At 46.8% G+C, this 14,803-nt stretch overlaps 2 long non-coding RNA genes across 2 annotated transcripts; both read left to right on the top strand.

The window, feature by feature from the left end:
- The first annotated feature begins 236 nt into the window (after positions 1 to 236).
- Positions 237 to 4,517, top strand: LOC135566509 (uncharacterized). The gene is made up of 4 exons (XR_010462112.1): positions 237 to 312; positions 1,285 to 1,367; positions 1,877 to 1,943; positions 4,483 to 4,517. It is a non-coding gene; the product is annotated as an uncharacterized LOC135566509 (long non-coding RNA).
- Positions 4,518 to 4,528: 11 nt separating this feature from the next.
- On the top strand, positions 4,529 to 7,765 carry LOC135566508 (uncharacterized). Its single transcript, XR_010462111.1, has 3 exons — positions 4,529 to 4,588; positions 6,044 to 6,094; positions 6,937 to 7,765. It is a non-coding gene; the product is annotated as an uncharacterized LOC135566508 (long non-coding RNA).
- Positions 7,766 to 14,803: the final 7,038 nt, after the last annotated feature.

The following is a 14,803-nucleotide window of genomic DNA, read 5'->3' as shown; positions in this document are numbered from 1 at the left end:
ACATCAGAGGATTGGTATAAGCAATATAGCTACACTTCTTATAGAGGGTGTACAACATCCAGGGACATCAGTATGTACGCTGGATAACGTATTTCCTAAAGATGATAACTGCTCTTCAGGAAGTAAGCTGGAGGTCCAGTATCGCCAGCCTGCAGAAGTCTGACCTGTTGGGGCTGACTCAACCGGCCATGGTACCATTCGTCCCCAGACCTCCGGCCAGGAGAGGAGTGCAGAAGGGGAGAGTGAGAGTGACCGTATCGCCAGGAGAGACGGAGAGCCCGAGCCAGGAGGAGAGCTCAGAGGGCTGGAGATGTGAGTGCATTTGTAACCTGTCGTAGTCATGCTTAAAACCCTATAAAACCCTTGCTCATAAATGCATTATACCCTGTCGTAGTCATGCTTATAACCCTATAAAACCCTTGCTCATAAATGCATTATACCCTGTTGTAGTCAGGCTTATAACCCTATAAAACATTTGCTCATAAATGCATTATAGCCTGTCGTAGTCATGCTTATAACCCTATAAAACATTTGCTCATAAATGCATTATAGCCTGTCGTAGTCATGCTTATAACCCTATCAAACATTTGCTCATAAATGCATTATAGCCTGTCATAGTCATGCATTATAACCTGTCAAAAGCACTGCTAAGAAGGATGACATTGACAGCACATAATGAGCGCTGGCAGATGTAGTGCATGAGCTAGTCCTGGTTATAACCTTTCATAAGGACGGCGTAGACATTATAACATGTACTGTTTGTAACCTCGTCGCAGGATGACATTGACATCCATAATGAGTGCACGTGAGCTAGTCCCTGGTTATAACCTTCACAAGGATGACATTGACATCCATAATGGATTACCGCGATTGGAGGCTAGTCCCGGGCTATAACCTTTCACAAGGATGACATTGACATCCATAATGAGTGCACGGTGGGCTAGTCCTGGTTATAACCTTTCACAAGGATGACATTGACATCCATAATGAGTGCACGGTGGGCTAGTCCTGGTTATACGGTTACCAGGTTTTATCCTGTTAATAACCTGCCGTAATGAGGCCATTGCCATCCATAATGGGAATACCTAGGATAGGATAAAGTAATCCTTCTCCCCCCCCCCCTTAAAAGACCCTGAGATGCACTATTGTAAAGTGGCTGTTCCACTGGATGTCATAAGGTGAAAGCACCAATTTGTAAGTCGCTCTGGATAAGAGCGTCTGCTAAATGACTTAAATGTAATGTAAATGTAATGTATTGACCTAGTGATCTCTGTGGTCCTGTAGAGTGATGACAACGAGCCCAGTGGAGAGGAGGGGTTGGGAGGCAGTGGGCAGGATCCACAGACAGACAGGCACTCCAGCACCAGGTATGGATCTGACCTTTAGCCTTTGACGTGTTCAGTCTGGCTCCTGATTATCTCACAGTAGTGAGTATTATCTCTGATCCCTGAGGAGTCATTATAATATCTCTGACCTCTGAGGAGTCATTATAATATCTCCGACCTCTGAGGAGTCATTATAATATCTCTGACCTCTGAGGAGTCATTATAATATCTCCGACCTCTGAGGAGTCATTATAATATCTCTGACCTCTGAGGAGTCATTATAATATCTCTGACCTCTGAGGAGTCATTATAATATCTCTGACCTCTGAGGAGTCATTATAATATCTCTGACCTCCTGAGGAGTCATTATAATATCTCTGACCTCTGAGGAGTCATTATAATATCTCTGACCTCTGAGGAGTCATTATAATATCTCTGACCTCTGAGGAGTCATTATAATATCTCTGACCTCTGAGGAGTCATTATAATATCTCCGACCTCTGAGGAGTCATTATAATATCTCTGACCTCTCTGCTCCCTGCTCTCTTCAGGTCCGCCGTGTCATGTAACGACTGTATCGACAGAGGAGGCGGCTCTGAAACTAAGGATTACAAGAAGGTAAAGATAGTTTGAATGATTTGAAAAGAGGCTAGTCAATATTAGAGGGTCTAGAAGGGTTTCAGCACTCTCTTACAGGCGATCATTCGCTTAACTAACCCTCCCTCTCTCTCTCTATGCAATTCAATAAATGCTTTCTCTCATCTGGTATAAAAACATGTATGCATGCACGACTAACCAGGACTACGTGTCTTTGGATAAAAGCATCTGCTAAATGGTATACAGTTGAAGTCGGAAGTTTACATACACTTATGTTGGAGTCATTAAAACTCGTTTTTCAACCACTCCACAAATCTCTTGTTAACAAACTGTAGTTTTGGCAAGTCAGTTAGTACATCTACTTTGTGCATGACACAAGTCATTTTTCCAACAATTGTTTACAGACAGATTATTTCACTTATAATTCACTGTATCACATTTCCAGTGGGTCAGAAGTTTACATACACTAAGTTGACTGTGCCTTTAAACAGCTTGGACAATTCCAGAAAATTATGTCATGGCTTTAGAAGCTTCTGATAGGCTAATTGACATAATTTGAGTCAAGTGGAGGTGTACCTGTGGATGTATTTCAAGGCCTGCCATCAAACTCAGTGCTTCTTTGCTTGGCATCATGGGAAAATCAAAAGAAATCAGCCAAGACCTCAGAACAAAAAAAATTGGAGACCTCTACAAGTCTGGTTCATCCTTGGGAGCAACTTCCAAAAGCCTGAAGTTACCATGTTCATCTGTACAAACAATAGTACGCGAGTATAAACACCATGGGATCATGCAGCCGTCATACCGCTCAAGAAGGAGACGTGTTCTGTCTCCTAGAGATGAATGTACTTTGGTGCAAAAGCGCAAATCAATCCCAGAACAACAGCAAAGGACTTTGTGAAGATGCTGGAGGAAACGGGTACAAAAGTATCTATATCCACATTAAAACGAGTCCTATATCGACATAACCTGAAAGGGCCGCTCAGCAAGGAAGAAGCCACTGCTCCAAAACCACCATTAAAAAGCCAGATTACGGTTTGCAACTGCACATGCGGACAAAGATCGTACTTTTTTGGAGAAATGTCCTCTGGTCTGATGAAACAAAATAGAACTGTTTGGCCATAATGACCATCGTTATTTTTGGAAGAAAAAGGGGAGGCTTGCAAACCGAAGAACACTCATCCCAACCGCGTGAAGCACGGGGTGGCAGCATCATGTTGTGGGGGTGCTTTGCTGCAGGAGGGACTGGTGCACTTCACAAAATAGATGGCATCATGAGGAATGAAAGTTATGTGAATATAATGAAACCATATCTCAAGACATCAGTCAGGAAGTTAAAGCTTGATCACAAATGGGTCTTCCAAATGAACAATGACCCCAAGCATACTTCCAAAGTTGTGGCAAAATGGCTTAAGGACAACAAAGTCAAGGTATTGGAGTGGCCATCACAAAGCCCTGACCTCAATCCTATAGAAAATGTGTTGGCAGAACTGAAAAAGTGTGTGCGAGCAAGGAGACCGACAAACCTGACTCAGTTACACCAGCTCTATCAGGAGGAATGGGACAAAATTCACCTAACTTATTGTGGGAAGCTTGTGGAAGGCTACCTGAAACGTTTGACCCAAGTTAAACAATTTAAAGGCAATGCTACCAAATACTAATTGAGTGTATGTACACTTCTGACCCACTGGGAATGGGATGGAAGAAATAAAAGCTGGAATAAATCATTCTCTCTACTATTATTCTGACATTTCACATTCTTAAAATAAAGTGGTGATCTTAACTGACCTAAAACAGGGAATTTGTACTAGGATTAAATGTCAGGAATTGTGAAAAACTGAGTTTAAATGTATTTGGCTAAGGTGATGTAAACTTCCGACTTCAACTGTATATACTGAAAATAATCAAACGCAACATGCAACAATTTTAACGGTTTTACTGAGATACAGTTCATATAAGGAAATCCGTCAATTGAAATCAATTCATTAGGCCTTAATCTATAAATTATCTAAAAGGATGTTGGTTTATGGTAGAGAAATGAAAATGCCATTCTCTGGCAACAGCTCTGGTAGACATTCCTGCAGTCTAGATGCCCACCACACGCTCCCTCAAAACTTTTAGACATCTGTGGCATTGTGTTGTGTGACAAACTGAACATGTTAAGAGTGGCCTTTTTATTGTCCCCCAGCACAAGGTGCACCTGTGTAATGATCATGCTGTTTAATCAGCTTATTGATATGCCACATCTGTTAGGTGGATGGATTGTCTTGGCAAAGGAGAAATGCTCACTAACAGGGATGTAAAACAAATTTTGTGTACAAATATTGGAGAGAAATACACTTATTTCAGCTCATGAAACAGGGACTAACACTTTACCTGTTGAGTCTATATTTTTGTTAAGTTTATATATGTGTGTATGTAATATATATATATATATATATATATATTTGTGTATATTTGTGTATGTAATATATATATATTTGTGTATGTAATATATATATATATATATATATATAGTGAAATTGTTCCAATTAAGTTCAATAATAATGTCTTTCTGTCCCAGCTGTTTGAGGTGGTGTCCAGGGGAGAATGGTCAGCTCAGTCTCAGCTGCAGGACACCCAGAGGACCATCTCCTCAGACGAGACTGGACCTGGACAAGGTTACCCAGGTCACACACACTAATCTCTCATGGACAGACTAGTAAACAGAAACAGTACACGTTTGCCTCCCTCCTCCTGCTGTCACGGTGCAGGAGGAGAGAGAGGTAAAAGGTACCGTAGTTCTGTCACGGTACAGCAGGAGGAGGGAGATGAAGTGCACCGGGGTTCTGTCACGGTACAGCGGAGGAGGGAGATAAACGGTACCGTAGTTCTGTCACGGTGCAGGAGGAGGAGGGAGATAAACGGTACCGTAGTTCTGTCGCGGTGCAGGAGGAGGGAAATAAACGGTACTGTAGTCTGTCACGCATCAGGAGGAGGAGATAAACGGTACCGTAGTTCTGTCACGGCAGGAGGAGGAGGGAGATAACGGTACCGTATTCTGTCACGGTGCAGGAGGAGGGGAAAGAACTCGGTACCGAAGTTCTGTCACGGTGCAGGAGGAGAGAGATAAACGGTACCGTAGTTCTGTCACGGTGCAGGAGGAGGAGGGAGATAAACGGTACCGTAGTTCTGTCACGGTGCAGGAGGAGGGAGATAAACGGTACCGTAGTTCTGTCACGGTGCAGGAGGAGGAGGGAGATAAACAGTACCGTAGTTCTGTCACGGTGCAGGAGGAGGGAGATAAACGGTACCGTAGTTCTGTCACGGTGCAGGAGGAGAGAGATAAAAGGTACCGTAGTTCTGTCACGGTACAGCAGGAGGAGGGAGATAAACGGTACCGTAGTTCTGTCACGGTACATCAGCAGGAGGGAGATAAACGGTACCGTAGTTCTGTCACGGTGCAGCAGGAGGAGGGAGATAAACGGTACCGTAGTTCTGTCACGGTGCAGGAGGAGGAGGGAGATAAACAGTACCGTAGTTCTGTCACGGTGCAGGAGGAGAGAGATAAAAGGTACCGTAGTTCTGTCACGGTACAGCAGGAGGAGGGAGATAAACGGTACCGTAGTTCTGTCACGGTACATCAGCAGGAGGGAGATAAACGGTACCGTAGTTCTGTCACGGTGCAGCAGGAGGAGGGAGATAAACGGTACCGTAGTTCTGTCACGGTGCAGGAGGAGGGAGATAAACGGTACCGTAGTTCTGTCACGGTGCAGCAGGAGGAGGGAGATAAACGGTACCGTAGTTCTGTCACGGTGCAGGAGGAGGGAGATAAACGGTACCGTAGTTCTGTCACGGTGCAGGAGGAGGGAGATGAATGGTACCGTAGTTCTGTCAGCTAAAATGTCATATTTTCTGATGGCTTAGTATTTGACCATCTGTTCTACAATACATCTGATGTCTTAGTCACCAAAATTATACATTTCATAATGACCAGCCTCTCAATTTCTATTTAACTGCTTACTGTTGACATTTAAATGACTGTGTGTGTGTGTGTGTGTGTGTGTGTGTGTGTGTGTGTGTGTGTGTGTGTGTGTGTGTGTGTGTGTGTGTGTGTGTGTGTGTGTGTGTGTGTGATCCTACAGAGACAAGAGCGGTTCAGTGATTGTTCAGCCATGCTCGAGCTAGAGAAGAAGGTAAGTCTCTCCTCTTCCTCTCTTCTGTGTGTGACTTGGCATGTGTTGTGTTATATATACAGAAACTAGTACACTATCTAGTGTCAAACACCTGATGCTGATGCCTGGCCTCACGACTGACTGCCTCTACTGCTGCTTGACCCTCCTCTCGCTCTCTCTCTGTCTCTCTCTGTCTCTCTCTGTCTCTCTCTGTCTCTCTCTGTCTCTCTGTCTCTCTCTGTCTCTCTGTCTCTCTCTGTCTCTCTGTGTCTCTCTGTGTCTCTCTCTGTCTCTCTCTGTCTCTCTGTCTCTCTCTGTCTCTCTGTCTCTCTCTGTCTCTCTCTGTCTCTCTCTGTCTCTCTGTCTCTCTGTCTCTCTGTCTTTCTGTTTCTCTCGCTCTCTCTCGCTCTCTCTCTGTCTCTCTCTGTCTCTCTCTGTCTCTCTCTGTCTCTCTGTCTCTCTCTGTCTCTCTCTGTCTCTCTGTTTCTCTCTGTCTCTCTGTTTCTCTCGCTCTCTCTCTGTCTCTCTCTGTCTCTCTCTGTCTCTCTGTCTCTCTCTGTCTCTCTCTGTCTCTCTGTTTCTCTCGCTCTCTCTCTGTCTCTCTCTGTCTCTCTCTGTCTCTCTGTTTCTCTCGCTCTTCTCTCTGTCTCTCTGTCTCTCTCTGTCTCTCTCTGTCTCTCTCTGTCTCTCTTTTCTCTCGCTCTCTGTCTCTCTCTGTCTCTCTGTCTCTCTCTGTCTCTCTCTGTCTCTCTGTTTCTCTCTCTCTCTCTCTGTCTCTCTCTCTGTCTCTCTCTGTTTCTCTCGCTCTGTCCCTGGCTCTCTCTCTCTCCCTGTCTTTTTCTCTCTCTCCTCTCTCGCATCAGGAGCGACGGATGTTGGAGCGGCGTGTGGCTGAGCTGGAGGAGGAGTTGAAGGTGAAAAGAGAGAACATGATCACACCTGGGTTCAAATAGTATACGAAATCTTTCAAATACGTTAGCTGGGCCCAAACCCTGGTCACCTGGCACTCCAGGCAGGCTAAAGCAAATGCTGAAAGTCCTTACTCCACACAGACTCTCTGCCTGAACCCAGGTTTTACTCCAAGCAGACTCTCTGGTTGAACCCAGGTTTTACTCCACACAGACTCTCTCTGGTTGAATCCAGGTTATACTCCACACAGACTCTCTGGTTGAACCCAGGTTATACTCCACACAGACTCTCTGGTTGAACCCAGGTTATACTCCACACAGACTCTCTGCCTGAACCCAGGTTATACTCCACACAGACTCTGCCTGAACCCAGGTTATACTCCACACAGACTCTCTGCCTGAACCCAGGTTATACTCCACACAGACTCTCTGGTTGAACCCAGGTTATACTCCACACAGACTCTCTGGTTGAACCCAGGTTATACTCCACACAGACTCTCTGCCTGAACCCAGGTTATACTCCACACAGACTCTCTGGTTGAACCCAGGTTATACTCCACACAGACTCTCTGGTTGAACCCAGGTTATACTCCACACAGACTCTCTGGTTGAACCCAGGTTATACTCCACACAGACTCTGCCTGAACCCAGGTTATACTCACACAGACTCTCTGGTTGAACCCAGGTTATACTCCACACAGACTCTCTGGTTGAACCCAGGTTATACTCCACACAGACTCTCTGGTTGAACCCAGGTTATACTCCACACAGACTCTCTGGTTGAACCCAGGTTATACTCACACAGACTCTCTGGTTGAACCCAGGTTATACTCCACACACTCTCTGCCTGAACCCAGGTTATACTCCACACAGACTCTCTGCCTGAACCCAGGTTATACTCCACACAGACTCTCTGCCTGAACCCAGGTTATACTCCACACAGACTCTCTGGTTGAACCCAGGTTATACTCCACACAGACTCTGCCTGAACCCAGGTTATACTCCACACAGACTCTCTGCCTGAACCCAGGTTATACTCCACACAGACTCTCTGCCTCATCACAGCTTGCTGCTTCTTTCACGGCTTGTGCTGCAAATCACCAGTGTTGTGGCAGTAAGTTGTACACTGACCCTGCCATCCAAATGGCACCCTATTCCCCTATATATGGCACTACTTTAGACCAGAGCTCTATGGGCCATGGTCAAAAGTAGGGCACTACATAGGGAATATGGTGCCGTTTTGGGATGCACCCTAAGGCATTAGACTGGGCCAGGGAGGGGAGGCTTGCTGCTCTGTACAGCTCTGTTCCAGAGGAGACCAGTCTTGTATATAGTCACCACTTGATTATCCTCTGACTTTGCACCAAGACATGTTCTCAGGACAGGGTACTTATTTATCAGGGCTCATATTCACAATACGGTGCATCCCAAATGGCACCCTATTCCCTGTTTAGTGCACTAATTTTGATCAGGGCCCTCTGGGTCTCCATATGGGCCCTCTGCGTCTCCCTATGGGTCTCTCTATGGGCCTCCCTATGGGCCTTATGGGCCTCCCTGTGGGCCTTATGGGTCTCCCTCTGGGCTTTATGGTCTCTCTATGGGCCTCCCTATGGGCTTTATGGGTCTCTCCCTCTGGGCCTTATGGGTCTCTCTAGGGGCCTCCATATGGGCCTTATGGGTCTCTCGATGTGTCTCCCTATGGGCCTTATGGGTCTCTCTATGGGCCTCCCTATGGGCCTTATGGGTCTCTCTATGGGTCTCTCTACGGGTCTCCCTTTGGGCCTTATGGGTCTCTCTATGGGTCTCCCTATGGACCTTATGGGTCTCTCTATGGGTCTCCCTATGGGTCCTATGGGTCTCTCTATGGGTGTCTACCTATGGGCTTTATGGGTCTCTCCCTATGGGCCTCCCTCTGGGTCTCCCTATGGGTCTCCCTCTGGGTCTACCTATGGGCCCTCTGGATCTCCCTCTGGGTCTACCTATGGGCCCTGATCAACAGTAGTGCACTAAGTAGGGGAATAGTGTGCATTTGGGGCACAGGCAAAGTTTTCTTAGACAAGAGTGCTGATCTAGGATCAGGCCCTCCCTCCTATTCATTCGTTAAATCAAATTTAAACAATAAATGTAATGCCAATTTGATCAACACTACTACTACTGCTGAGACACTTTGTAAATACAGGCCCAGGGTGTAGAGATCACTACTACTGCTGAGACACTTTGTAAATACAGGCCCAGGGTGTAGAGATCACTGGTACTGTTGTCCAATGGGTGTGGAGATCACTGGTACTGTTGTCCAATGGGTGTAGAGATCACTGGTACTGTTGTCCAATGGGTGTGGAGATCACTGGTACTGTTGTCCAATGGGTGTAGAGATCACTGGTACTGCTGAGACACTTTGTAAATACAGGCCCAGGGTGTAGAGATCACTGGTACTGCTGTCCAATGGGTGTAGAGATCACTGGTACTGCTGAGACACTTTGTAAATACAGGCCCAGGGTGTAGAGATCACTGGTACTGCTGAGACACTTTGTAAATACAGGCCCAGGGTGTAGAGATCACTGGTACTGCTGTCCAATGGGTGTAGAGATCACTGGTACTGCTGTCCAATGGGTGTAGAGATCACTGGTACTGCTGAGACACTTTGTAAATACAGGCCCAGGGTGTAGAGATCACTGGTACTGCTATCCAATGGGTGTAGAGATCACTGGTACTGCTATCCAATGGGTGTAGAGATCACTGGTACTGTTGTCCAATGGGTGTAGAGATCACTGGTACTGCTATCCAATGGGTGTAGAGATCACTGGTACTGTTGTCCAATGGGTGTAGAGATCACTGGTACTGTTGTCCAATGGGTGTGGAGATCACTGGTACTGCTGAGACACTTTGTAAATACAGGCCCAGGGTGTAGAGATCACTGGTACTGCTGAGACACTTTGTAAATACAGGCCCAGGGTGTAGAGATCACTGGTACTGCTGAGACACTTTGTAAATACAGGCCCAGGGTGTAGAGATCACTGGTACTGCTGAGACACTTTGTAAATACAGGCCCAGGGTGTAGAGATCACTGGTACTGCTATCCAATGGGTGTGGAGATCACTGGTACTGCTATCCAATGGGTGTGGAGATCACTGGTACTGCTATCCAATGGGTGTAGAGATCACTGGTACTGCTGTCCAATGGGTGTGGAGATCACTGGTACTGCTATCCAATGGGTGTAGAGATCACTGGTACTGCTATCCAATGGGTGTAGAGATCACTGGTACTGCTATCCAATGGGTGTAGAGATCACTGGTACTGCTATCCAATGGGTGTAGAGATCACTGGTACTGCTATCCAATGGGTGTGGAGATCACTGGTACTGCTATCCAATGGGTGTAGAGATCACTGGTACTGCTATCCAATGGGTGTAGAGATCACTGGTACTGCTATCCAATGGTGTGGAGATCACTGGTACTGCTATCCAATGGGTGTAGAGATCACTGGTACTGCTATCCAATGGGTGTGGAGATCACTGGTACTGCTATCCAATGGGTGTAGAGATCACTGGTACTGCTATCCAATGGGTGTAGAGATCACTGGTACTGCTATCCAATGGGTGTAGAGATCACTGGTACTGCTATCCAATGGGTGTGGAGATCACTGGTACTGCTATCCAATGGGTGTAGAGATCACTGGTACTGCTATCCAATGGGTGTGGAGATCACTGGTACTGCTATCCAATGGGTGTAGAGATCACTGGTACTGCTATCCAATGGGTGTAGAGATCACTGGTACTGCTATCCAATGGGTGTGGAGATCACTGGTACTGCTATCCAATGGGTGTAGAGATCACTGGTACTGCTATCCAATGGGTGTAGAGATCACTGGTACTGCTATCCAATGGGTGTAGAGATCACTGGTACTGCTATCCAATGGGTGTGGAGATCACTGGTACTGCTATCCAATGGGTGTAGAGATCACTGGTACTGTTGTCCAATGGGTGTGGAGATCACTGGTACTGCTATCCAATGGGTGTGGAGATCACTGGTACTGCTATCCAATGGGTGTGGAGATCACTGGTACTGCTATCCAATGGGTGTGGAGATCACTGGTACTGCTATCCAATGGGTGTGGAGATCACTGGTACTGCTATCCAATGGGTGTAGAGATCACTGGTACTGTTGTCCAATGGGTGTGGAGATCACTGGTACTGCTATCCAATGGGTGTGGAGATCACTGGTACTGCTATCCAATGGGTGTAGAGATCACTGGTACTGTTGTCCAATGGGTGTAGAGATCACTGGTACTGCTATCCAATGGGTGTGGAGATCACTGGTACTGCTATCCAATGGGTGTAGAGATCACTGGTACTGCTGTCCAATGGGTGTAGAGATCACTGGTACTGCTATCCAATGGGTGTGGAGATCACTGGTACTGCTATCCAATGGGTGTGGAGATCACTGGTACTGCTATCCAATGGGTGTGGAGATCACTGGTACTGCTATCCAATGGGTGTGGAGATCACTGGTACTGCTATCCAATGGGTGTAGAGATCACTGGTACTGCTATCCAATGGGTGTAGAGATCACTGGTACTGCTATCCAATGGGTGTGGAGATCACTGGTACTGCTATCCAATGGGTGTGGAGATCACTGGTACTGCTATCCAATGGGTGTAGAGATCACTGGTACTGCTATCCAATGGGTGTGGAGATCACTGGTACTGCTATCCAATGGGTGTGGAGATCACTGGTACTGCTATCCAATGGGTGTGGAGATCACTGGTACTGCTATCCAATGGGTGTGGAGATCACTGGTACTGCTATCCAATGGGTGTAGAGATCACTGGTACTGCTATCCAATGGGTGTGGAGATCACTGGTACTGCTATCCAATGGGTGTAGAGATCACTGGTACTGCTATCCAATGGGTGTGGAGATCACTGGTACTGCTATCCAATGGGTGTAGAGATCACTGGTACTGCTATCCAATGGGTGTGGAGATCACTGGTACTGCTATCCAATGGGTGTGGAGATCACTGGTACTGCTATCCAATGGGTGTAGAGATCACTGGTACTGCTATCCAATGGGTGTGGAGATCACTGGTACTGCTATCCAATGGGTGTAGAGATCACTGGTACTGTTGTCCAATGGGTGTAGAGATCACTGGTACTGCTATCCAATGGGTGTAGAGATCACTGGTACTGCTATCCAATGGGTGTAGAGATCACTGGTACTGCTATCCAATGGGTGTGGAGATCACTGGTACTGCTATCCAATGGGTGTAGAGATCACTGGTACTGTTGTCCAATGGGTGTAGAGATCACTGGTACTGCTATCCAATGGGTGTGGAGATCACTGGTACTGCTATCCAATGGGTGTAGAGATCACTGGTACTGCTATCCAATGGGTGTAGAGATCACTGGTACTGCTATCCAATGGGTGTAGAGATCACTGGTACTGCTATCCAATGGGTGTGGAGATCACTGGTACTGCTATCCAATGGGTGTGGAGATCACTGGTACTGTTGTCCAATGGGTGTGGAGATCACTGGTACTGCTATCCAATGGGTGTGGAGATCACTGGTACTGCTATCCAATGGGTGTGGAGATCACTGGTACTGCTATCCAATGGGTGTGGAGATCACTGGTACTGCTATCCAATGGGTGTGGAGATCACTGGTACTGCTGAGACACTTTGTAAATACAGGCCCAGGGTGTAGAGATCACTGGTACTGCTGAGACACTTTGTAAATACAGGCCCAGGGTGTAGAGATCACTGGTACTGCTGAGACACTTTGTAAATACAGGCCCAGGGTGTAGAGATCACTGGTACTGCTGTCCAATGGGTGTAGAGATCACTGGTACTGCTGTCCAATGGGTGTAGAGATCACTGGTACTGCTGAGACACTTTGTAAATACAGGCCCAGGGTGTAGAGATCACTGGTACTGCTATCCAATGGGTGTAGAGATCACTGGTACTGCTATCCAATGGGTGTAGAGATCACTGGTACTGTTGTCCAATGGGTGTAGAGATCACTGGTACTGCTATCCAATGGGTGTAGAGATCACTGGTACTGTTGTCCAATGGGTGTAGAGATCACTGGTACTGTTGTCCAATGGGTGTGGAGATCACTGGTACTGCTGAGACACTTTGTAAATACAGGCCCAGGGTGTAGAGATCACTGGTACTGCTGAGACACTTTGTAAATACAGGCCCAGGGTGTAGAGATCACTGGTACTGCTGAGACACTTTGTAAATACAGGCCCAGGGTGTAGAGATCACTGGTACTGCTGAGACACTTTGTAAATACAGGCCCAGGGTGTAGAGATCACTGGTACTGCTATCCAATGGGTGTGGAGATCACTGGTACTGCTATCCAATGGGTGTGGAGATCACTGGTACTGCTATCCAATGGGTGTAGAGATCACTGGTACTGCTGTCCAATGGGTGTGGAGATCACTGGTACTGCTATCCAATGGGTGTAGAGATCACTGGTACTGCTATCCAATGGGTGTAGAGATCACTGGTACTGCTATCCAATGGGTGTAGCTATCCAATGAGATCACTGGTACTGCTATCCAATGGGTGTAGAGATCACTGGTACTGCTATCCAATGGGTGTCACTGGACTGATCAATGGGTGGTACTGCTATCCAATGGGTGTAGAGATCACTGGTACTGCTATCCAATGGGTGTAGAGATCACTGGTACTGCTATCCAATGGGTGTGGAGATCACTGGTACTGCTATCCAATGGGTGTAGAGATCACTGGTAGAGATCACTGCTATCCAATGGGTGTGAGATCACTGGTACTGCTATCCAATGGGTGTAGAGATCACTGGTACTGCTATCCAATGGGTGTAGAGATCACTGGTACTGCTATCCAATGGGTGTGAGTGGAGATCACTGGTACTGCTATCCAATGGGTGTAGAGATCACTGGTACTGCTATCCAATGGGTGTAGGGATCACTGGTACTGCTATCCAATGGGTGGAGATCACTGGTACTGCTATCCAATGGGTGTAGAGATCACTGGTACTGTTGTCCAATGGGTGTGGAGATCACTGGTACTGCTATCCAATGGGTGTAGAGATCACTGGTACTGCTATCCAATGGGTGTGGAGATCACTGGTACTGCTATCCAATGGGTGTAGAGATCACTGGTACTGCTAGATCAATGGGTGTGGAGATCACTGGTACTGCTATCCAATGGGTGTAGAGATCACTGGTACTGTTGTCCAATGGGTGTGGAGATCACTGGTACTGCTATCCAATGGGTGTGGAGATCACTGGTACTGCTATCCAATGGGTGTGGAGATCACTGGTACTGCTGTCCAATGGGTGTAGAGATCACTGGTACTGCTATCCAATGGGTGTGGAGATCACTGGTACTGCTATCCAATGGGTGTGGAGATCACTGGTACTGTTCCAATGGGTGTGAGATCAATGCTATCCAATGGGTGTGGAGATCACTGGTACTGCTATCCAATGGGTGTGGAGATCACTGGTACTGCTATCCAATGGGTGTAGAGATCACTGGTACTGCTATCCAATGGGTGTGGAGATCACTGGTACTGCTATCCAATGGTGAGATCACTGGTACTGCTATCCAATGGGTGTAGAGATCACTGGTACTGCTATCCAATGGGTGTGGAGATCACTGGCATTGCTATCCAATGGGTGTGGAGATCACTGGTACTGCTATCCAATGGGTGTGGAGATCACTGGTACTGCTATCCAATGGGTGTGGAGATCACTGGTACTGCTATCCAATGGGTGTAGAGATCACTGGTACTGCTATCCAACGGGTGTGGAGATCACTGGTACACTGCTATCCAATGGG

This window comes from Oncorhynchus nerka, unplaced genomic scaffold (genome assembly GCF_034236695.1).
Source record: "Oncorhynchus nerka isolate Pitt River unplaced genomic scaffold, Oner_Uvic_2.0 unplaced_scaffold_4605, whole genome shotgun sequence".
Lineage (NCBI taxonomy): Eukaryota > Metazoa > Chordata > Actinopteri > Salmoniformes > Salmonidae > Oncorhynchus > Oncorhynchus nerka.
This window is presented reverse-complemented; position numbering and strand designations above follow the sequence as displayed.